This window comes from Capricornis sumatraensis, chromosome 23, assembly GCF_032405125.1.
Source record: "Capricornis sumatraensis isolate serow.1 chromosome 23, serow.2, whole genome shotgun sequence".
Taxonomy (NCBI): domain Eukaryota; kingdom Metazoa; phylum Chordata; class Mammalia; order Artiodactyla; family Bovidae; genus Capricornis; species Capricornis sumatraensis.
In genome coordinates, this window is record NC_091091.1 from 23,961,048 (window position 1) to 23,984,696 (window position 23,649).

A 23,649-nucleotide genomic window follows, 5' to 3' on the forward strand; every position below is an offset into this window, starting at 1 on the left:
CATAGAGAATAGACTTATGAACTTGGGGAGAGGGGAGGAGAGGGTGAGATGTATGGAAAGAGTAACATGGAAACTTACATTACCATATGTAAAATAGATAGCCAATGGGAATTTGCTGTATGGCTCAGGAAACTCAAACAGGGGCTCTATATCAACCTAGAGGGGTGGGATGGGGAGGGAGTTTCAAAAGGGAGGGGCTATATGTATACCTATGGCCGATTCATGTTGAGGTTTGACAGAAAACAGCAAAATCCTGTAAAGCAATTATCCTTCAATTAAAAGAAGTCCTAGGGATGTGACAGTTAATACTGTGTTACATATGAAAGTTGTTAGGATTTACTACCACGAATTTTCATCACAAGGAAAAACTTTTTGTATCTGTATGAGATGATGGATGTTTACTAATTATCACAAGATTAGTAAACATTCATAGTCTCATGGATATCTTGTGATAATCATTTCATGATGTCAGATCATAATACTATACATCTTAAACAGTGCTGATGTATGTCAAGTATATATCAATAAAATTAGAAGAAAAGTATTTGTTACATATGAAAATTGCGTATACGTGAGAGGGTCAGGGCCCCCATATATGTGAGCAGTTGAGAGACAGGTAAAATGAAGCACACATGCCATCCTGAACTAAGAAATGGGGTAAGATGATGGGCTGGGGCCTCAAAAATTGTGGTCCTAGGAAATCTGTCATTTTCAATGAGTGTGCTCTCTCTATTCTTCTCTCTCATGAAATCCTTTCTAGCTAAAATGGGATAGAGATATAGGAGGAAATAAGACTGATTAAATTGGATATTTTTATTAATTATTTTGGATTGCCTTCTTTTTAAATTGTGGTATATGATCTCAGGATTTGAACTGTGACGTCTAATTTTCTCCCATTACGGTGATCTCCTACTTTTCATCATTGGTTTGCTTAGCTCTTAGAATCTTGATTACTTTGTTTCTTAGATTCCATCATATGTTAAAAAGCCATACTAACTTTAAAAATATTTGAGGGAGTAGAGGGAAAGGCCAGTCTAAACTAACTAGCTTAAAATTATAAACACAGTATTTTTCTTTTTTAACTGCTTTTTAAATTTTGACATATCCAGTATGTTTTATTCTTTTAAGGTTCTCATTAGTTATCTATTTTATACATAGTGTCAGTAGTGTATATATGTCAATCTCAGTCTCCCAATTTGCCTTGCCCCACCCTCCCTTTACCCCTTGGTATCCATATGTTTGTTCTTTATCTCTATCTCTATTTCTGCTTTGGATATTGTCTATACCTATTTTTTTTCAGATTCCACATATATGCATGGGATAATGTATGATATTTGTTTTTCTTTCTGACTTCACTCTGCGTTAGTCTGTATTTTCAACTGTGTCTCTACAAATGACCCAATTTCGTTTCTTTTTCTGACTAGTAGTCCACTGTGTATATGCACCACGTCTTTATCCATTCCTCTGTTGATGGGCGTTTAGATTGTGTCCGTGTCCTGGCTACTGTAAATAGTGCTGCAGTGAATGTTGGAGTGCGTGTGTCTTTTTGAATTAGGCTTTTCTCAGGGAATATGCCCAGTAGCGGGCTTTCTGGGTCACATGGTAGTTCCATTTTTAGTTTTATAAGGATCCTCCATAGTGTTCTCCATAGCGGCTTTATCAGTTTGCATTCCCACCAGCAGTGTAGGAAGATTCCCTTTCCTCCACACCCTCTCCATCATTTACCGTGTGTGGACTTTGTGGTGATGGCCATTCTGACCAGTGTGAGCTGATATTCCATTGTAGTTTTGATTTACATTTCTCTAATAATTAATGATGTTGAATGTCTTTCCATGTGTTTGGACATCTGTATGTCTTCTTTGGAGAAATGTCTGTTTAGGTCTTCCACCCATTTTTTGATTAGGCTGTTTTTTTGATATGGAGATACATGAGCTGTTTGTTTATTTGGAGATTAATCCTTTGTCAGTTGCTTTGCTAAACAGTATTTTTCAAGGAATGTATATTATCATTTGTATGTATATGTATGTATCAGTTGAGTTGCTCAGTTGTGTCTGACTCTTTGTGACCCCATGGACTGTAGCACGCCAGGCTTCCCTGTTGATCACCAACTCCTGGAGCCTACTCAAACTCATGTCCATCGCATTGGTGATGCCATCCAACCATCTCATCCTCTGTTGTCCCCTTCTCCCACCTTCAATCTTTCCCAGCATCAGGGTCTTTTCAAAAGAGTCAGCTCTTCGCATCAAGTGGCCTAAGTGTTGGAGTTTCAGCTTCAGCGAGTCCTTCCAGTGAATATTCAGGACTGATCTCCTTTAGGATGGACTGGTTGGATCTCCTTGCTGTCCAAGGGACTCTCAAGAGTCTTCTCTAACACCACAGTTCAAAAAAATCAATTCTTTGATACTCAGCTTTCTTTATAGTTCAACTCTCAAATCCATACATGACCACAGGAAAAACCGTAGCTTTGACTCGATGGACCCTTGTTGGCAAAGTAATGTCTCTGCTTTTTAATATTCTGTCTAGGTTTGTCATAGCTTTTCTTCCAAGGAGTAAGCATCTTTTAATTTCATATAAATAATTATATATATATTTATATATGTATGTATAAAATGTAAACCACATGTTACCTTGCATGATTTTTAAGGAATCTGCAGTTACCTGAGTCTTGATTTTGCATGTATATAGATATATTTAAGTGCTTGAGGCTACTTTGAAAGAGTTCTTAGTAGCTTAACCAGTAGTAACCCTTAAAGTCTTGGATGTGCTCTTAGTAAACTTTTTTTTAATTCTCATAGCCAGGTGAGAGTCCATTTAGCTCAGTTATGAGTTATTACATTAATAAGTAGAGTGGCACTGCTAGGACTTCAAGAGCATCTCTAGTGCTCTCCACATACATGTGCATTTACTTGACTGTTACATCTGCTACACACACTGACATATACGTGCACATGTATTACAGTCCCTGAGCACACCATGTATTTGTGGGCAATTTGAGGACATGATCTTTGGGTATAAACTAGACCAAGCTTTCTGAGGGCAGGAAGCATGGCCCTTGGCATTATTCTTGCACTACAAACATATCTGCCAAAGACTTTGCTTGGTGCCCATCTTAGTTGGGGGCAGCCTTTATGAGAAGCAGCTCCAGTTCCTTTCTGCCTTTCCGTCTGGGTGCTAATGAATGGGAGGGGAAGCTGTGTCGGGGGAAGGCTGGGAGGCTGAGCTGTGCACAGTCTGCCTTCTTGTGAGTGGGTGTGTGACTCCTTGCCTGTTCCTGATTCTCTTGCTGCCACACCATAAGCTCAGTAGTTAAGAGCACAGGCTTTGGTGTCAGCCCTAGATTTGAACCTTGGCACTCTCATTTTCCAGCTGTGGGATCTGTCTTGAACAAATCTAGTTAATCTCTCCAAGCTTCATTTTCCTGATCTAGAAAACGGGAATCATAATTAAACCCTCACCAGGTACATTTACACAAGGATGGATATTCAGTAGTGAAAGATGGGGAATCTGTGTGTCCCCCATCCTTGTGCGCAGCCAACTGGTGGATACAAAGTATTCAAACAATTTCTGGAAAGTTCTGAAAACCAAAACTTGAATTTGCTGTATATGCCAGCAACTATTTACATAGTATTTATATTGTATTTACACATGTTTACGTAGCATTTACATGTTGTGTGTTTGTGTGAAAGTTGCTCAGTTGTGTCCAGCTCTTTGTGACCCCATGGACTATAGCCTGTCCATGGAATTCTCCAGGCAAGGACACTGGAGAAGGATCTTCCCAATCCAGGGATTGAACTCAGGTCTCTGGTATTGCTGGCAGATTCTTTACCATCTGAGCCACCAATGTTATATAAGTAGTTGTAAATATAATGCAAATACTGTGTAAATAGTTGCCTATGAGGGAAATTGAAGTTTTGTTATTTTATTTTGCCATTTTTTCCCCTGAAATCTTTGATCCGCAGTTAGTTTAATTCAGATGTGGAACCCATAGATGGAGAGGGCAGGCTGTATTATATTGAGGAATTTTGAGTATAGGTTTATTAGGAAGGGATATTGGTCTGTAGTTTTCCTTCAGTGTCTGTCTTTGGAATCACATTAGTGCTGGTCTCATAGAATGGGAAATGTACCTTCCTCTTATATTTTCTGTAGTGAAAAGTGAAAGTCATTCAGTTGTGTCCAACTCTTTGTGACCCCATGGACTATACAGGAATTCTCCAGGCCAGAATGCTGGAGTGGGTAGCCTTTCCCTTCTCCAAAGGATCTTCCTAACCCAGGGATCAAATCCAGGTCTCCCACATTGCAGGCAGATTCTTTACCAGCTGAGCCACAAGGGAAGTCCATTTTCTGTAGAGACTATATATATTTAGCACTACTTCTTTTTTAGATGTTTGGTAGAAGGAAATGGCAACCCACTCCAGTATTCTTGCCTAGAGAATCCCATGGACAGAGGAGCCTGGCAGGCTATAGTCCCTGGGGTCGCAAGAGTCGGACATGACTTCACGACTAAAGAGAGAGAGAGCAGAAGATTTTTTTTTAAACTCTACAATATTTTATGAGTTACAGATGTGTAACATAGTGATTCACAGTTTGTAGAGGTTATACTGCATTTGTAGTTACTGTAAAATACTGGCTCTAATCCCTGTGTACAGTATAGCCTTGTAACTCACCTAATAGTTTGTTCTCTTAATTCCCTCCCCCATCATGGCCCCTTCTGTCCTATCCTCCCCACTGTTAACCACTGGTTTGTTCTCTGTATCTGTGAGATGTAGACAAAAGGATTTTTATCTATAGTTAAATTTTGTTAAATGTTTCGGTTACCTATTTCATCTTGGATAAGTCTTGATAGCTTGGGTTTTTTAAGGAATTGGCCCATTCTACCTAAATTGTTGAATTTGTGTTGTAACATTGTTGGCAGTAGTCTGTTCTTTTAATGCCTGTATTGAAATTCCCTCCTTTCGTTCCTGATAAAAATTTGTGTTGTCTGTTTTTTTCTTTGTTATTCTTGCTAGAGATTTATCCATTTTGTAGACTTTAAAAAAAACAAAACAAAAAACAGAAGTTTGGTTTTACCTGTTTAAGTGGTTAGAACAGTAATGCCTTTACCTTCTTTTTAATCTTCCCTCTTATAATGCCAACTTGTGGTATCTTTTTACGTTTTGTTTTTAAAAGTAAAGGACTTCATCAAAGCTGAGATTTTTATTTCTTTCTGTAATGTAACTGCAATTAAGATGTCTTTGCTTTGTATATAGGTTGGATCTATAAATCACCTACATTATTATGACTAGATAAATACTGTTCACTTCTCATCCTAATACTGTATCCTGATTACATTTCCTTTCTTATGTGATCTTTTTTCTAAAATGTCATTCTTTCTTGACATACTCCCTGATTATGATGGAACATATCCTTAAGAATCACCTTATTGAAAAACGTGAAGGAAGTCACTTTTTGAGTCCTTTTATTCCCTCTGTACATATAATGGCTGGTTGGGTTGGGTGTTTTCCTTGAGAATTCTGATGGATTGCTCTACTATCTGTTAGCATCCAGTCTCAGTGATGAGGAGGTCAGTCCTATCCCAATTCTTGTTCCAGTGTAGAGGTCTGATTTTATACGTGCTCTTTGAAAGATTGCAGTGATATATCTTGACATAAACCTTTTAAAATTTGTTGTATTGGCCATTGGTAGTTTTAGTTTGAAGATGCATGTTCTTTGCAAATACTACTTGGCTAGTTTTTCCTGTTTTCTTTATTTTCTTTCTGAAATTCGTAACTATGGAGACTCTTACTGATTGCCATGTAGTAAACTACCCCAAATGTTTAACATTTAAAAAGTCATTTTATCACACGCATAGATTCTGTGGATTTCAGACAGGGCATAACAGGGAGGCTTGCTCTGTTCTCTGAAATCTAGGGTTTCAGCTGAGAAGCAGCAGCTGGCGGGCAGAATCAGCTGGAGACTTCTTCACTCCCATGTCTAGTGCTCACACTTGAAGGCTCTGCTCAGCTGAAACTCCTGGCCAGAGCATTTCTGCATGGCCTCTCTATTGACTTGAATGTGTATGCATGATGGCTGTGTTCTCAGAGGGAGAGTTTGCCCAGGGAACTTTTTGGAGATGACCTGGTCCAGAGATGAGATGTCCCAAGAGAACATGAGGCCACTACTGGATTCCTTCTGACCTGGTTCCACAAATTGCATCACTTCTGCTCATTTTTTGGTTTCTGATGAGTCAGCCAACCCAGACCCAAGGGGAAGGGAATTAGACCCCATATTACTCCACTACAAAAGAGATAAATAGCAATGCTGGATTTCTAGTCTAAATACATGGGGAAATAACACCTTTGTCTGAATATTGAAACATTTAAATTTCGATAATACCTCCTGGTGACCGCTTGTTCCTGAGGAGTATTTTCTAGTTGTAGAGCTCACTCGTTAAAACAACAGATAGTTAAGTATAAAGAAACAGAATGACCAAGTGATCTGTTTAGAATAAGCATCAGAGTAAGGTAGTAGGAGACCTGGGTTTGATCCCTGGATTGGGAAGGTCCCCTGGAGAAGGGAAAGGTTACCCACTCTGGTGTCCTGGCCTGGAGAAGTCCATGGGCTGTGGAGTCCATGGGGTGGCAGAGAGTCGGACACAAGTGAGTGACTTTCACTTTCACTTCAAGGTAGTAGGAAGAAAGAGAAAGTAGAAGTAAAAGTGAGGCTGAGCATTTGCTAAGAAAAATCCCATGGACAGAGCCTGGTGGGCTGCGGTCCATGGAGTCGCGAAGAATCGGACACGACTGAGCAACTTCCCTTTCACTTTTCACTTTCATGCATTGGAGAAGGCAATGGCAACCCACTCCAGTGTTCTTGCCTGGAGAATCCCAGGGACGGGGGAGCCTGGTGGGCTGCCGTCTATGGGGTCACTACAGTCCATTGTGTTGCAAAATGTTGGACATGACCGAGTGACTAACATAATATTGCTTAAAGAAGAGAAGTCTTTGTCACCCACATAAAAAACCTCACTGAACATTGGGAAATGTAGATGAAATAATCCTTTTTTGAAAGTAAGGAGAATGAGTGTATTCATGATAGTAAATAGTCTATCTGATCATATACAATTAATCCATTGATATTTTCTATATACCCAAGTAGAAGGTAAAGATTTTTCTGTTTGAATTTGAAATACCATTGAAGAAATATGTACAGAACTCTGAAATACAGCAAGTGCATGACTTGAATGCCGTGCGTGGACATTCCTACCCTCTGCTGATGGGCATTCTTCAGTTTTGTTATTTTCTTGCCACATGGTCACAGTCACCAGAAGGGTTAAAGAAGAAAAGTTGCATTCCTAAAGTTTCAACTTCCTTTCCTTTTTCTTGTGAAGGATTTCTGTCTTTTCTCCAATTAACTGCTATTGTATTTTACTTCTTCTTTCTATATTTTTCTTTCAGTTGACGTTATAGACTTTGAGGACCTTAAAGAATTAATTTAAATGACTGTGAAGGGGAACAAAAGTCACAGTATTTTTTTAAAGACCTTGAAAAATGCCTTTGCTAAGTATTAAAAATCATGTTCTGTGTTGTCATAGTTAGGTAACTAGAATATCATAGTTCAGTTCACTTCAGTCGCTCAGTTGTGTCCAACCCTGTAACCCCATGGACAGCAGCATGCAGGCCTCCTAGTCCATCACCAGTTCCCAGAGTTCACCCAAACTCAAGTCCATTGAGTCGGTGATGCCATGCAACCATCTCATCCTCTGTCGTCCCCTTCTCCTTCTGCCTTCAATCTTTCCCAGCATCAAGGTCTTTTCAAATGAGTCAGCTCTTCGCACCAGGTGGCCAAAATACTGGAGTTTCAGCATCAGTCCTTCCAGTGAAAACTCAGGACTGATCTCCTTCAGGACGGACTGCTTGGATCTCCTTGCAGTCCAAGGGACTCTCAAGAGTCTTCTCCAACACCACAGTTCAAAAGCATCAATCCTTTGGTGCTCAGCTTTCTTTATAGTCCAACTCTCACATCCATATGTGACTGGAAAAACCCTTGACTAGATGGACCTTTGTTGGCAAAGTAATGTCTCTGCTTTTTAATATTCTGTCTCAGTTTAGTTCAGTCGCTCAGTCATGTCTGACTCTTTGCGACCCCATGAATCGCAGCACGCCAGGCTTCCCTGTCCATCACCAACTCCCGGAGTTCACTCAGACTCATGTCCATCGAGTCTGTGGTGCCATCCAGCCATCTCATCCTCTGTCGTCCCCTTCTCCTCCTGCCCCCAATCCCTCCCAGCATCAGAGTTTTTTCCAATGAGTCAACTCTTCTCATGAGGCGGCCAAAGTACTGGAGTTTCAGCTTTAGCATCATTCCTTCCTAAGAAATCCCAGGGTTGATCTCCTTCAGAATGGACTGGTTGGATCTGCTTGCAGTCCAAGGGACCCTCAAGAGTCTTCTCCAGCACCACAGTTCAAAAGCATCAATTCTTCGGCGCTCAGCCTTCTTCACAGTCCAACTCTCACATCCATACATGACCACAGGAAAAACCATAGCCTTGACTAGACGGACCTTAGTCAGCAAAGTAATGTCTCTGCTTTTGAATATACTATCTAGGTTGGTCATAACGTTTCTTCCAAGGAGTAAGTGTCTTTTAATTTCATGGCTGCAGTCACCATCTGCAGTGGTTTTGGAGCCCAAAATAAAGTCTGACACTGTTTCCACTGTTTCTCCATCTATTTCCCATGAAGTAATGGGACTGGATGTCATGATCTTCGTTTTCTGAATGTTGAGCTTTAAGCCAAGTTTTTCGCTCTCCTCTTTCACTTTCATCAAGAGGCTTTTTAGCTTCTCTTCACTTTCTGCCATAAGGGTGGTGTCATCTGCATATCTGAGGTTATTGATATTTCTTCCAGCAATCTTGATTCCAGCTTGTGTTTCTTCCAGTCCAGCGTTTCTCATGATGTACTCTGCATATAAGTTAAATAAGCAGGGGGACAATATACAGCCTTGACGTACTCCTTTTCCTATTTGGAACCAGTGTGTTGTTCCCTGTCCAGTTCTAACTGTTGCTTCCTGACCTGCATACAGGTTTCTCAAGAGGTAGGTCAGGTGGTCTGGTATTCCCATCTCTTTCAGAATTTTCCACAGTTTATTGTGATCCACACAGTCAAAGGCTTTGGCATAGTCAATAAAGCAGAAATATTCTGTCTAGGTTGGTCATAACTTTTCTTCCAAGCAGTAAGCATCTTTTAGTTTCATGGCTACAATCACCATATGCAGTGATTTTGGAGCCCCCAAAAATAAAGTCAGCCACTGTTTCTACTGTTTCCCCATCTATTTGCCATGAAGTGATGGAACTGGATGCCATGATCTTAGTTTTCTGAATGTTGAGCTCTACGCCAACTTTTTCACTCTCCTCTTTCACTTTCATCAAGAGGCTCTTTAGTTCTTCTTTGCTTTCTGCCATAAGTGTGGTATCATCTGCGTATCTCAGGTTATTGATATTTCTCCCAGCAATCTTGATTCTAGCTTGTGCTTCATCCTAGCATTTCTCATGATATATGCTGCATATAAGTTAAATAAGCAGTGTGACAATTCCTATTTGGAACCAGACTGTTTTCCATGTCCAGTTCTAACTGTTGCTTCCTGGCCTGCATACAGATTTCTTAAGAGGCAGGTCAGGTGGTCTGGTATTCCCATCTCTTGAAGAGTTTTCCACACAGTGATCCACACAGTCAAAGGCTTGGCGTAGTCAATAAAGCAGAAATAGATGTTTTTCTGGAACTCTCTTGCTTTTTCAGTGATCCAGCAGATGTTGGCAATTTGATCTCTGGTTTCTCTGCCTTTTCTAAAACCAGCTTGAACATCTGGAAGTTCACGGTTCATGTATTGCTGAAGTCTGGCTTGGAGAATTTTGAGCATCACTTTATTAGCGTGTGAGATGAGTGCAATTGCGTGGTAGTTTGATCATTCTTTGGCATTGCCTTTCTTTGGGATTGGAATGAAAACTGACCTTTTTCAGTCCTGTGGCCACTGCCGAGTTTTCCAAATTTGCTGGCATATTGAGTGCAGCACTCTCACAGCATCACCTTTTAGGATTTGAAATAGCTCAACTGGAATTCTATCACCTCCACTAGCTTTGTTCATAGTGATGCTTCCTAAGGCCCACTTGACTTCACCATTTCAGGATGTCTGGCCCTAGCTGAGTGATCACACCATCGTGGTTATCTGGGTCAGGAAGATCTTTTTTGTACAGTTCTTCTGTGTATTCTTGCCACCTCTTCTTAATATCTTCTGCTTCTGTTAGGTCCATACCAATTCTGTCCTTTATTGAGCCCATCATAGTTGGTAGCTAGAATAGTCTGCAAAAGTTTGTTGACTGTGTTATTGCTGAGTCCAGTACTGTATTTAAGTAGTAGATTTTAGCAACTCTTTAATTTTTAAACAGGGTTTTTTTTTTTTTTTTTTTACAATTATTTATTTATTTTTTGCCACATGACATGTGGATCTTAGCTCCCCTGAACAGGGATCTAACCTGTGTCCCCTACAGTGGGAGCACAGTTCTAACCACTGGACCACCAGGGAAGCCTCTCTCATAAACAGCTTTTTATGAAGAAAATCTTACAACAACTTATGACCTTATTTCTATGGGAAATTTTATTTCTGATTTAGAAACATCATACAACCTGCTATAATTTAGATATTGAGTGTATGTAAAAGTTTGTTTCAAATTCTGATGAATAAATATACTAGAAACACAGATATAAAGTCTAGTGTTTTGGTTTTAATATTTATGTATGCAGCAGCATTCTAAAGTGTTAAGTTCCACAGGCTATAGACCAGCTATGTTTAAGTTGTCTGTTTAAATATTTGGAAAGTGTAATCTCTATGGAAAAGCAGTTCAGGAAAAAGACCCATAGAGTATAGGTTAAAAGTACTGTTACCTGATAAGAGTATGAAGGTTCTAATCAATGTAATGTATTTTATTCAGAGATAAAGAAAACTGCAATATTAAGCCAGGGTATGTCCACTTTTATGTTCTAGGCAGTCCCATTAGATTTATAACGGGATTTCATTTCCTCCTTCTTAACAAATGTGACTAAATATGTAGTAATACATAGCAACTCAAGGAATGAAAACACTGAAAGGCTAAAAGGATAAACTGATATTACCCCTGGACTTCATGAAGGTTTAGAACAGATATCTCCTTGAGCATAAAAAGTCATATATTTAGCATGACTTGCGCTACACAGGACGTATCCCATGTTTATAGCCTTATGTCAGCATTCAGGTTTTATTTCTTCCCCCTGTTTCTGGATATCTTTAAGTTAGAGAGTGTGTAAAATCTATTTTGATGCCGCATAAAATGGTGCCTACATTTTCATGAGTAATTATCTCCTGCTTTGTAAAAGCAGGATCAGTTCCTTATTTATCCTGGCTTTCTTACTCACAATGCAAGTGTGACTTCAGGTGGGGTGGGGACTCATGAGATGCGTACTTCTTATATTTGCAGAGCATCTAGAGCAAGGCAGTCCCTCAGGACTCTATTTAGGGTCATAGCAAAGGAAAGTAGAATGGCTGGCTAACCACATCAATATGCATAATTGACAAGTTACTCAATACTCCTAAAGATAAGTACTTTCCACTCTTTTCTTTTCACTATCAAATGTAACCGTATGTATTATTCCTAGGCTACTGTTTTGTTCTAGAAGTGAACATGTATCCTTAATGTGTATATGCTAATTAAGAGTGGAAAGCTTCATGGAACTTGAAAAATAGTGTGGTGCCTCTAGGCAGGATGGTCTTTAAAATATCAATGTGTTGGTGATAGGTGATGTATAATCTCCAGCCCGTACAAGGATAAGGTAGGTGCCCAGGCTGGAAAGGAAGAAGTAAAACTATGTTTGCAGATGATATGATCTTGTATATATTTATAGAAAATCCTAAGGTATCCAGTACAGAACTATAAGAATTAGTGAGTGAGTTCACCTGGATATCAGGGAGGGTAGCAATAGTATAGGAGCAGTGGTATGGGAAAGTCATTTGTATTTTTATGCATTCACAATGAACAATTCAACAATGAGATTAAGACATTTCTATTTATAGTCAGGATATTAGGCATCTATTTACAAAACAATTGCAAAACTTGTACTGTGCAAACTACAAAACGTTGTTGAATGTCCAGAATAGGAAAATCTGTAGAGACAGAAAGTGACTTGGTGCTTGCCTAATGGTGAGGGTAAGGGGTTGGGGGACATGCAAGTTACTGCTGGTTGGAATGGGTTTCTTTTGGGAGTGATGAAAAAGTTCTGCCATTTTAGCTATTGGTGCGTGCATGCGGTCTCTTCAGCTGTGTCTGACTCTTTGTGATGCTGTGGAATGCAGCTCACCAGGCTCCTCTGTCCATGGGATTCTCCAGGCAGGAATACTGGAGTGGGTTGCCACATTCTCTGCCAGGGGATCTTCCCGAGCCAGGGATTGAACCTGCGTCTCCTATGTCTCCTGCATTGGCAGGCAGGTTCTTTACCACTAACCCCACCTGAGATAGTGGTGATGGTCATACAACTCTTGAATATACTGAAAACCATTGGACTGTATATGCTGGGTGAAAGGTACGGCCTGTGAATTATATCTTATAGAAGTTTTTAAACAAAGGGGAGGAAGATAAAGTAAACTTTAAAATATTGACACAAAAAGGTATCTATAGCTTAACAATGTAAAAGTAACATATACTCCTAGTTAAAAAATTTTTCCAACACCACAGAGCTTAACTTGAGGCATTGAAATTTTGCCTATATTTATCTTCTCTGCCTAAACTAGCTGGATGCCTGTTTTCTTTAGAAACTTTTTGAAAACTGGAAAACATTATGGTAATTAACAGGTTACATTTTTAGTTTGCCTTGTATGTAACCACGGTAATCCAAGCCTATGCCCCAACCAATAACACTGAAGAAGCTGAAGTTGAATGGTTCCATGAAGACCTACGAGACTTTTTAGAACTAACACCCAAAAAGATGTCCTTTGCATTGTAGGGGACTGGAATGCAAAAGTAGGAAGTCAAGAAACACCTGGAGTAACAGGCAAATTTGTCCTTGGAGTACAGAATGAAGCAGGGCAAAGGCTAATAGTTTTGCAAAGAGAAAGCACTGGTCACAGCAAACACCCTCTTCCTACAACACAAGAGGAGATTCTATACATGGACATCACCAGATAGTCAACACCGAAATATGATTGATTATATTCTTTGCAGCCAAAGATGGAGACGCTCTATACAGTCAGCAAAAACAAGACCGGGACCTGACTGTGGCTCAGGTCATGAACTCATTATTGCCAAATTCAGACTTAAATTGAAGAAAGTAGCGAAAACCACTAGACCATTCAGGTATGACCTAAATCAAATCCCTCATGATTAAATAGTGGAAGTGAGAAATAGATTTAAGGGACTAGATCTGATAGATGGAGTGCCTGATGAACTATGGATGAAGGTTCGTAACATTGTACAGTAGACAGGGATCAAGACCATCCCCAAGAAAAAGAAATGCAAAAAAGCAAAATGGCTGTCTGAGGAGGCCTTGCAAATAGCTGTGAAAAGAACAGAAGCGAAAAGCAAAGGAGAAAAGGAAAGATATAAGCATATGAATGCAGAGTTCCAAAGAATAGCAAGGAGAGATAAGTCTTCCTCAGCGATCAATGCAAGGAAATAGAGGAAAATAACAGAACGGGAAAGACTAGAGATCTCTTCAAGAAAATTAGAGATACCAAGGGAACATTTCATACTAAGATGGGCTCAATAAAGGACAGAATTGGTATGGACCTAACAGAAGCAGAAGATATTAAGAAGAGGTGGCAAGAATACACAGAAGAACTGTACAAAAAAGATCTTCACGACCCAGATAATCACGATGGTGTGATCACTCACCTAGAGCCGACATCCTGGAATGTGAAGTCAAGTGGGCCTTAGGAAGCATCACTACGAACAAAGCTAGTGGAGGTGATGAAATTCCAGTTGAGCTATTTCAAATTCTAAAAGAGATGCTGTGAGAGTGCTGCACTCAATATGCCAGCAAATTTGGAAAACTCGGCAGTGGCCACAGGACTGGAAAAGGTCAGTTTTCATTCCAATCCCAAAGAAAGGCAATGCCAAAGAATGCACAAACTATATAGGTGACCTATTTAATCTTCTGGCACTTTTTAGAGAACTTTTTAAAAAGTACAATATATATACAGAAAATATACAAAATGCAAGTATATATACAACTTGATGGATTTTTCCATCCATGTAACACTGCAGCTCATGAAATAGTAACTAAGAGAGAATAATGTTCCCGGGTCACCTAGTGGTAATAACTGCTGCCTTAACTTCAGAATGCATAGTTTTTCCTGCTTTTGTACATCATGTAAATTAAAACATACAGGATGTATTCTCTTGGTCTGCTTTGTTTATACAGCAAAATGTTTGTGAATTATAGTTAGAGTGTTTCTTCTCATTTTTTGGTGATTATCCCACGACTGATTCTTTCCATTGTCTGGCATTGGGGTAGTTCTTGGTTTTGGCTATTAATATTATTAATACTTCTGTAATGTCTGTTGGTGGACATCTGTCTGCATTTCTCATTAGTTCAGTCACTCAGTCATGTCTAACTCTTTGAGACCTCATGGACTGCAGCACACCAGGCTTCCCTGTCCTTCACCATCTCCCAGCGCTTGCTCAGACTCATGTCCATCGAATAGGTGATGCCATCCAACCATCTCATCCTCTGTTGCCCCTTCTCCTCTTGCCTTCAGTCTTTCCCAGCATCAGTTTTTTCAGTGAGTCAGCTCTTCTCACTAGGTGGCCAAAGTATTGGAGTTTTCAGCTTCAGCATCAGTCCTTCCAATGAATATTCAAGGTTAATTTCCTTTAGGATTGACTGATTTGATCTTGCAGTCCAAGGGACTCTCAAGAGTCTCCTCCAACACTACAGTTCGAAAGCATCAATTCTTTGGCGCTCAGCTTTCTTTGGAGAAGGCAATGGTATCCCACTCCAGTACTCTTGCCTGGAAAATCCCATGGGCGGAGGAGCCTGTAGGCTGCAGTCCATGGGGTCGCTGAGAGTCGGACATGACTGAGTGACTTCACTTTCTTTGTGGTCCAACTCTCACATCCATACCTGACTACTGGAAAAACCATAGCTTTGACTAGTCAGACCTTTGTTGGTAAAGTAATGTCTCTGCTTTTTAATGTTCTGTCTAGGCCGGTCATAGCTTTTTTCCAAGGAGCAAGTGTCTTTTAATTTCATGGCTGCAGTCACCATCTGCAGTGATTTTGGAGCCCAAAATAATAAAGTCTGTCACTGTTTCCATCATTTCCCCATCTATTTGCCATGAAGTGATGGGACTGGATGCCATGATCTTCGTTTTCTGAATGTTGAGTTTTAAGCCAACTTTTTCACTCTCCTCTTTCACTTTTGTCAAGTGGCTCTTTAATTCTTTGCTTTCTGTCATAAAGGTGGTGTCATCTGCATATCTGAGGTTATTGATATTTCTCCCAGCAGTTTTGATTCCAGCTTGTGCTTCATCCAACCCAGCATTTCGCATGATGTACTCTGCATATATGTTAAAAAAGAAGGATGACAATATACAGCCTTGACATACTCCTTTCCCAATTTGGAAATAATCTGTTATTCCATGTCCAGTTCTAACTGTTGCTTCCTGACCTGCATATCGGTTTCTCAAGAGGCAGGTCAGGTGGTTTGGTATTCCCATCTCATGAAGAGTTTTCCACAGTGTATTGTGATTCATACAGTCAAAGGCTTTGGCATAGTCAATAAAGCAGAAGTAGATGTTTTTCTGGAATTCTCTTGCTTTATAAATGATCCAACAGATGTTGCCAATTTGATCTCTGCTTCCTCTGCCTTTTCTAAATCCAGCTTGAACATTTGGAAGTTCACGGTTCATGTACTGTTGAAGCCTGGCTTGGAGAAGTTTGAGCATTATTTTGCTAGTGTGTGAGATGAGAGCAATTGTGTGGTAGTTTGATTATTCTTTGGGATTGCCTTTCTTTGGGATTGGAATGAAAACTGACCTTTTCCAGTCCTGTGGCCACTGCCGAGTTTTCCAAATTTGCTGGCATATTGAGTGCAGCACTTTAACAGCATCATCTTTTAGGATTTGAAATAGCTCAGCTGGAATTCCATCACTTCCACTAGCTTTGTTCATAGTGATGCTTCCTAAGGCCCACTTGACTTCACATTTCAGGATGTCTGGCCCTAGCTGAGTGATCACACCATCGTGGTTATCTGGGTCGTGAAGATCTTTTTTGTACAGTTCTTCTGTGTATTCTTGCCACCTCTTCTTAATATCTTCTGCTTCTGTTAGGTCCATACAATTCTGTCCTTTATTGAGCCCATCTTAGTATGAAATGTTCCCTCGGTATCTCTAATTTTCTTGAAGAGATCTCTAGTCTTTCCCATTCTATTGTTTTCCTCTATTTCTTTGCTCTGATCGCTGAAGAAGGCTTTCTTATCTCTCCTTGCTGTTCTTTGGAACTCTGCATTCAAATGGGCATATCTTTCCTTTTCTCTTTTGCCTTTCGCTTCTGTTCTTTTCACAGCTATTTGCAAGGCCTCCTCAGACAACCATTTTGCCTTTTTGCATTTCTTTTTCTTGGGGATGGTCTTAATCACGGCCTCCTGTATAACATCATGATCCTCTGTCCATAGTTCTTTAGGCACTCTCTCAGATCTAATTCCTTGAATCTATTTCTCACTTCCACTGTATAATCGTAAGGGATTTGATTTAGGTCATACCTGAATGGTCTAGTGGTTTTCGCTACTTTCTTCAATTTAAGTCTGAATTTGGGAATAAAAGGAGTTCATGATCTGAGCCACAGTCAGCGTCCGGTCTTGTTTTTGCTGACTGTATAGAGCGTCTCCATCTTTGGCTGCAGAGAATATAATCAGTCTGATTTTGGTATCAACCATCTGGTGATGTCCATATGTAGAGTCTTCGCTTGAATTGTTTGTGGAGAGTTCTGACAAAATGTGGTCCACTGAAGAAGGGAATTGCAAACTACTTCAGTATTCTTGCCTTGAGAACCCCATGAACAGTATGAAAAGACAAAAAGATACGACACTGAAAGATGAACTCACCAGGTCAGTAGGTGCCCAATAATGGTACTTCCTGGAGAAGAGTGGAGAAGTAACTCCAGAACGAATGAAGAAACAGCCAAAGCAAAAACGCTGAGTTGTGGATGTGACTGGTAATGGAAGTAAAGTCCTGTTATGTAAAGAACAATATTGCATAGGAACCTGGAATGTTAGGTCCATGAATCAAGATAAATTGAAAGTGGTTAAACAGGATATGGCAAGAGTGAACATCAACATTTTAGGAATCAGTGAATTAAAATGGACTGGAATGGGCGAATTTAATTCAGAATACCATTATATGTGCTACTGTGGGCAAGAATCGCTTAGAAGAAATGGAGTAGCCCTCATAGTCAACAGAGAGTCCTAAATGCAGTTCTAGGGTGCATTCTCAAGATGACAGAATCATCTCTTTTGGTTTCCAAGGCAAACCATTCAGTGTCACAGTAATCCAAGTCTGTGCCCCAGCTAGGAATGCTGAAGAAGCTGAAGTTGAATGGCTCTGTGAAGACCTGTAGAAGACCTTCTAGAACTAACACCCAACAAAGATGTCCTTTTCATTATAGGGGACTGGAATATAAAAGTAGGAAGTCAAGATATACGTTAAGTAACAGGCAGATTTGGCCTTGGAGTACAAAATGAAGCAGGGCAAAGGCTAACAAGGGTTTTGCCAAGAGGCGTATGTATACCAGGGAGTGAAATTGCTGGATCCTAGGGCATTGCTGCTCAAACTATCTTGTGGATATCAGTCACCTGGGGGTCTTATTAAAATGCATTGTCTGCTTCAGCAGATCTGGGATAGAGCCTGAGAGTCTGAGTTCCTAACAAGCTTAAGGGAATTCCAAATGTACTACACTTTGAGTTAGCAAGTTTATAGTATCCTATGATACTTATATCTACTCATAACTGATATATTCAGTTTTAGTAAATAACACCAAGTCGTTTTCAGAGTAGTTGAGTCAGTTTACATTCTTATCGGCATCTTATGAGATTCCTTTGTTTACATTTATTTGTTCTGTTGCATTGATTGGTTTTTCTATTTGTGCCAGTACGACACTCCTGATTACTTCATTTTTATGTGAGACTTGATATTTGCTAATATAAGTCCTGTCTTTGAACTCTGCATTTCTTCAAGATTGTTTCAGCTTTTCTTGGACCTTTGCATTTTAATCTACATTTTATGATTAGGATCAGTTTCCATGTGGATAACCTGCTGGAATTTTGATTGGGATTGTGTTGATTCTGGAGATCAATTTGAGAAAGAATTGATGTCTTTCCAACATTCAGATCTCTGAATATGGTATATCATCCTCCGTTATTGATGTAGCCTTTCATTTGTTTCAGCAACACTTACAGCTTTCTGTGTTAAGGTTTTATTTTGTTAGTTTATTCTTAAGTATTTCATTTGTTAATGCTGTTGTAAATAGTTCTATTCTTAAATTATTTCATAATTGTCAAGGCTGATACATAGAACAATTGACTCTCATTTGTTAACAAGTATATTGGTATATTCTCTTAATTGTAAGTGTTTATATATAGATTCTTTTGGGGTTTTTTTTGTGTGTGTGAACTCAATCATGTCATGCAAATAACAAGTGATATTTCTTTCCTTTTCAAACTGTATACCATTGGATTTTTCACCTAAATGCTCTGCTTCGTATCTCCAATTTAGTGTTGAATACCAAAAGAAATAATGGGTATTCTTGTAATCCCCATTTCAGGGGGAAAGCTTTCAGTATTTCACTATTAAGGATGATGTTTGCTTTAGATTTTGTGTAGATACCCTTCATCAGATCAAAAAAGGTTCCGTATAATCCTAACTTTGCCAAGAGTTTTTGGGGGTTTTTGTTTGTTTTTGAAGTCATGTTCGATACTGAATTTGGTCATATGCTATTTCTTCTTTTATTGAGGTGATTATATGTGACTTTTCTCCTCTCCTCTGACAATGTGATGAATTACATTGAGTTTTTTAAATGTCAAAGCAACCTCTTTTCTTAGAGTTTGAAATGTATTGCTCCTTTTTTATATATGTTTGGATTGGCTGATACTTTGTTAAGAATTATTACATCTGTGTTAAAGAGGGAGATTAGCATAGAATCTTCCTTGTTATGTTTGTCATATTTTGTGCTTGCCTCATAAAATGAATTGGAAAGTATTCACTTTTTCTGTCTCTGGAAGAGTTCATATAAAATAGTTGTTTTCTCTCTGAATGTTTTGAAGAGTTTACTGGTGAAGCAACCAGGCCTCGAGTTGTCTTTCTAGGGAAGGTTTTTAGTTCTGGACTTAATACATTTTGTAGATTTAGAACTATATACTATCTCTTAATTAGTTTTGGTGTTTTACTAGGAATTTTTCTGTTTTTAGAATTTTACAAATATATTAAAAAAAAATTCTAGTATATGTACTTGAATTGTTCAAAACAAGCGCTTAAGTATCTTTTTAAGATCTATGGGACCTTAAATTATGGCCGTTTTACTTTCCTATTGTTGATAATTTGCATTTTCTTTTTTTCCCTTGACTTGCCAAATTCTTATCAATTACATTGTCTTTTCAAAGAGCCAACTTTGTTTTTTTTTTTTTTTTTTAACTTTCTATTGCATGTTGCCTGTCTCATTTTTTGCTTTCCTTTCTTCTCATTTCTTTGGGCTTAAACTTTTCTGATTTATTGAGATACATACTTGAATTATTGAATTTTTCAGCTTTCTTTTTTAGGATCCCTTTAAAGCACAGCTTTAGCTGCATTCTGCAACATTTTATGCCTTATTTTTAATATTAGCTGAAAATACTTTCTAATTTCCTTATTTCTTATAGTTAATTCAGAACTATCTTTCTAGTTACCTTTTTGTTATTAGTTTGTAGGTTCACGCTATTGTGATCAGAGAAAATTTTTAATCTTTTGAAATTTATTGAAACCTATGTATGGCATATCTTGTTTTTTAATTAGGTATTTCTATGATTTTAATTCTCAAGGCCTTAAACTCTTACAGCCCAGTGACTCATCAGTGATAGGGATATATGAGGTGTGGATATTTTTGCTCAGGAACAATTCATGGCTAGATAGTATAACTTAACCTCTTTGTTTTTTCTCTCTCATCTTTAACGGGTTGCCTTTCCAGGTATGTTCATGAAGCTGAATATAATATACTTAAATTTATTTTAACTAAAATAATACGTGCTTATTTCTCTCTTTTTCTAAGATTGTTCCTAAACCCTGCCAAGTGGAGTTTTGTGTTACAGATCTTTTTCCAGATACATTTGCACTTTCTTGTGTTAGAGAACTGCTAGTGTGTTTTTGTTATTTTTACCAGTTTTTGTGTTTAATTCTAGAGAGAAACCTTATTCATCTTGGCTTCAAATTATTGGGTGGTTACCTCATTGTTACTCACGATCTGCTATATAAATTGTGAGGTGCAGGATGAGTGAAAATGTGAGGTATCTTGCTCAAAAATTAAGAATGTCAAGACAGCAGTGGCAGAACAATATGCCAAGTGTGGGGTCCTCCTGACCATTGCTCACATGCTCGTGACCAGCTCTGCTGTCACCAGTGTCTATAGACTAGTTTTAAATAGTTGTATTAAAACAGAAATAAGAAATTTTCTTGAAATTTTTCAGATGTTTGCGCTGTATTTTCATAAATTTGAACTCTGAAATGCATATTCCCAAGCATTTGAAAAATCAGATTTTTCAAATTTCCACTGTAATTATAAAATTTTATAATATTAGCTAAATGCCTGTCAGCTTAAACAACCTGATACACTCAATTATGAGAACATTTTGTGTGTTCTTAAAAATATGATCAGTTTATAAAAATAAGAGAAATTCTGTGTTTTATGACATCTTCGTAGACTTTAAAAAAACCAGTTGAATCAGGAAAGTGTTGTTCAGTATTAGATTTTTGGAGACAAAATTTAAAGGAAAAATATGCTTGAGGAAAGTCTAGGTATTGTTAGCCTCAAAAAAGGTGCATGGCCTCATTAGGGTTTGGTGTGTGTATAAAATGTGTCTTCAAACTAGTTGATCAATTTTGAAATTTAGAGAAGTATGAAATTTGCTTATATAATAATCATACCTTTAATGAGAAATTATGATTTATGTTTAAAAGACAGTTTGGAGACTTCCCTCAAGATGCTGTGGATAAGACTCCATGCTTCCGTTGCAGTGGATGGGGAACTAAGCTACCTCATGCTACACAGTGCAGTCAAAAAAAAAGTTGGCAAATAAACTGTCAAAAACATCAGCTTCTGAATATGTAAATATACCCAACCATTTTATTTTGTTTTCAGAATATAATAGAAACATGCAAATACATACTTATGTAAATAAATAATTTGTTGTATGACACTTAATGAGAACCAGACCTTCCAATAAAATTCAGTTTTGGGAAAAAGAATGAAAGAAAGTATGAACATTCAGAGATCATCATTTTTTTAATCAGTTTCAAAGCCTGTAAATCTTTTTGCAAGGTAGTTTGGCTTTAACAAGGTTCTTTTCACTCAGAGAGCTCTGCTTCTAAGGATTTACCTTAAAGAAAAATCTGAACAAGTGTATAAGGTGCATATAAGATGTTTGTTGCAGCATTGTTTTTAAGAGTGAAAAGTGTGGAGCGTGTTATTCAGTAGAGGTTTCATCATGTGAATTATGGTGTATTCATACAATGGAAAGTTGTACAACCATTAGACTTGATAGTGGTTGCTTGATTGTACAGAAGAATAGACTTAGAATGGTACAAGGTGAGAGGGAAATGGAGGTGAAGAGAACTACATAGAAAGAGTGCCAGCATCATTACCTTAAAAGTGGTTAGGCAGTGGCTACTGTCTTAAAATAGAAAGGAAATGAAGATAATGGTTATATTATCCAAGGTTATGAAGGTAGCGATAAAGAATGTATAACTAATAAAAAGTATATTGGGAGCACAGAGGACTCGATATGGGTAGTGATAAACATGATGCCCAGTGAGCTGATCTCCATAGACCATGACTAAAAGGGCTAAGTCAGGAAATAGTGAATGGAGCAGTTTGCCACTTTGGAAGCTTTATAGCCCTTCATCTTTTTTTTTTAATTTTTAGTTTTACTTTATTTTACTTTACAGTACTGTATTGGTTTTGCCATACATTGACATGAATCCACCACGGGTGTACATGCGATCCCAAACATGAACCCCCTCCCACCTCCCTCCCCACAACATCCCTCTGGGTCATCCCCATGCAACAGCCCTTCATCTTGAGGTGTTTGTTGTGTCATCAATGCAGCACCCCCATATCAATCTGGATTTCATAGCTTTTGCATGCAGAAAAAGGAGATGCAAGCCCCTACCCATTAAAGAACAGTTAGTTAAGACTTACAATGCAAGGATCTCCTTGGACTTCACTAATTCAGGTTATTTTATTAAAATATTATAAATTTTCACAAAAGAAATAATGGTAGAAACAGCAGAGCTGGGAATAATTACAAAAGAAACTGCTGAAAAGTTGAACATTTTAGAAGATTTAAGTAGGAGGATGTTTAATTATAAACACATTGATTTAAAACAAAATTTGAAACACTTAAACATTCTCCTATGTTATTAAATATTATATTTATCTGTATTCTTCAAGTGGAAATATGCATTGCCAAATAATATAATATGATTCCCATTTGTTTTAAAGATATATCTTAAGTGAGAAACTTTAGAAAGATGCATGAAATGTTAAAAATCATTGTCTCTTGATAGTGGGATTAAACCTTATTTTCATGTTTTTCTGTTGCCTATTTTAAAAAGCAGTAAGCCTATGTGACTTTTTTGTAATCAGGGGGAAATACTTCCTCTTGGGGAAAAGAAATTATAATAGTGATATAACTTAAGTGGAGACTGTAATGTGTCTTAACATCCAGCACAATGCTTGGCACATGGAAGACACCTAATATTTGCTCATACTATTTCATCTTTGGACTTCCCAGATGGAGCTAGTGGTGAAGAACCTGCCTGCCAATGCAAGCAAACATAAGAGATGTGGGTTCCATCCCTGGGTTGGGAAGATCCCCTGGAGGGGAGGGTATGGCAATCTAGTCCAGTATTCTTGCCTAGAGAATCTCATGGACAGAGCAGCCTGGCAGGCTATGGTCCATAGGTTCGCAAAAAGTAATAAAAGCATTTTGTAACCATTGGCAAAGTAAAGTAAGCTATTTTTAAGCAAAGCATATGTTATGAAAAATGTGAGAATTAATGCAAAAGACTACAAAGTGTTACTGTCAGGTAAAAAGTTTAAAAACATTCAGAAAGCAACTGGTAAATGTTATGCTGTTTTGTTTTTCAAAAGTCATGTACTTACAGTACCCTTGATCTTGAACAAGGTGGGGGGTTAGCAGTAACAAGTCTCCATGCAGTTGAAAATCTTCATATAACTTTATGGTCTGCCCTCTGTATCCCTGGCTCCATATCTGCAGATTCAACCAACTCTGGCTTCTTGTAATAAATGTTTAGTGGAAAAAAATCCACGTATAAGGTGATCCGTGTTGTTTATGGGTCCACTGTACATAAAATCTTTAGAGTGCAAAAACATATCGTGAAGTCCCTTCA

At 38.3% G+C, this 23,649-nt stretch overlaps 1 protein-coding gene across 6 annotated transcripts in view; it reads left to right on the forward strand.

The window, feature by feature from the left end:
* The window catches only part of CNNM2 (cyclin and CBS domain divalent metal cation transport mediator 2), a 168,280-nt gene that overhangs the window by 65,894 nt on the left and 78,737 nt on the right, over positions 1-23,649 (forward strand). The gene's annotated exons all lie outside the window — the stretch shown is intronic.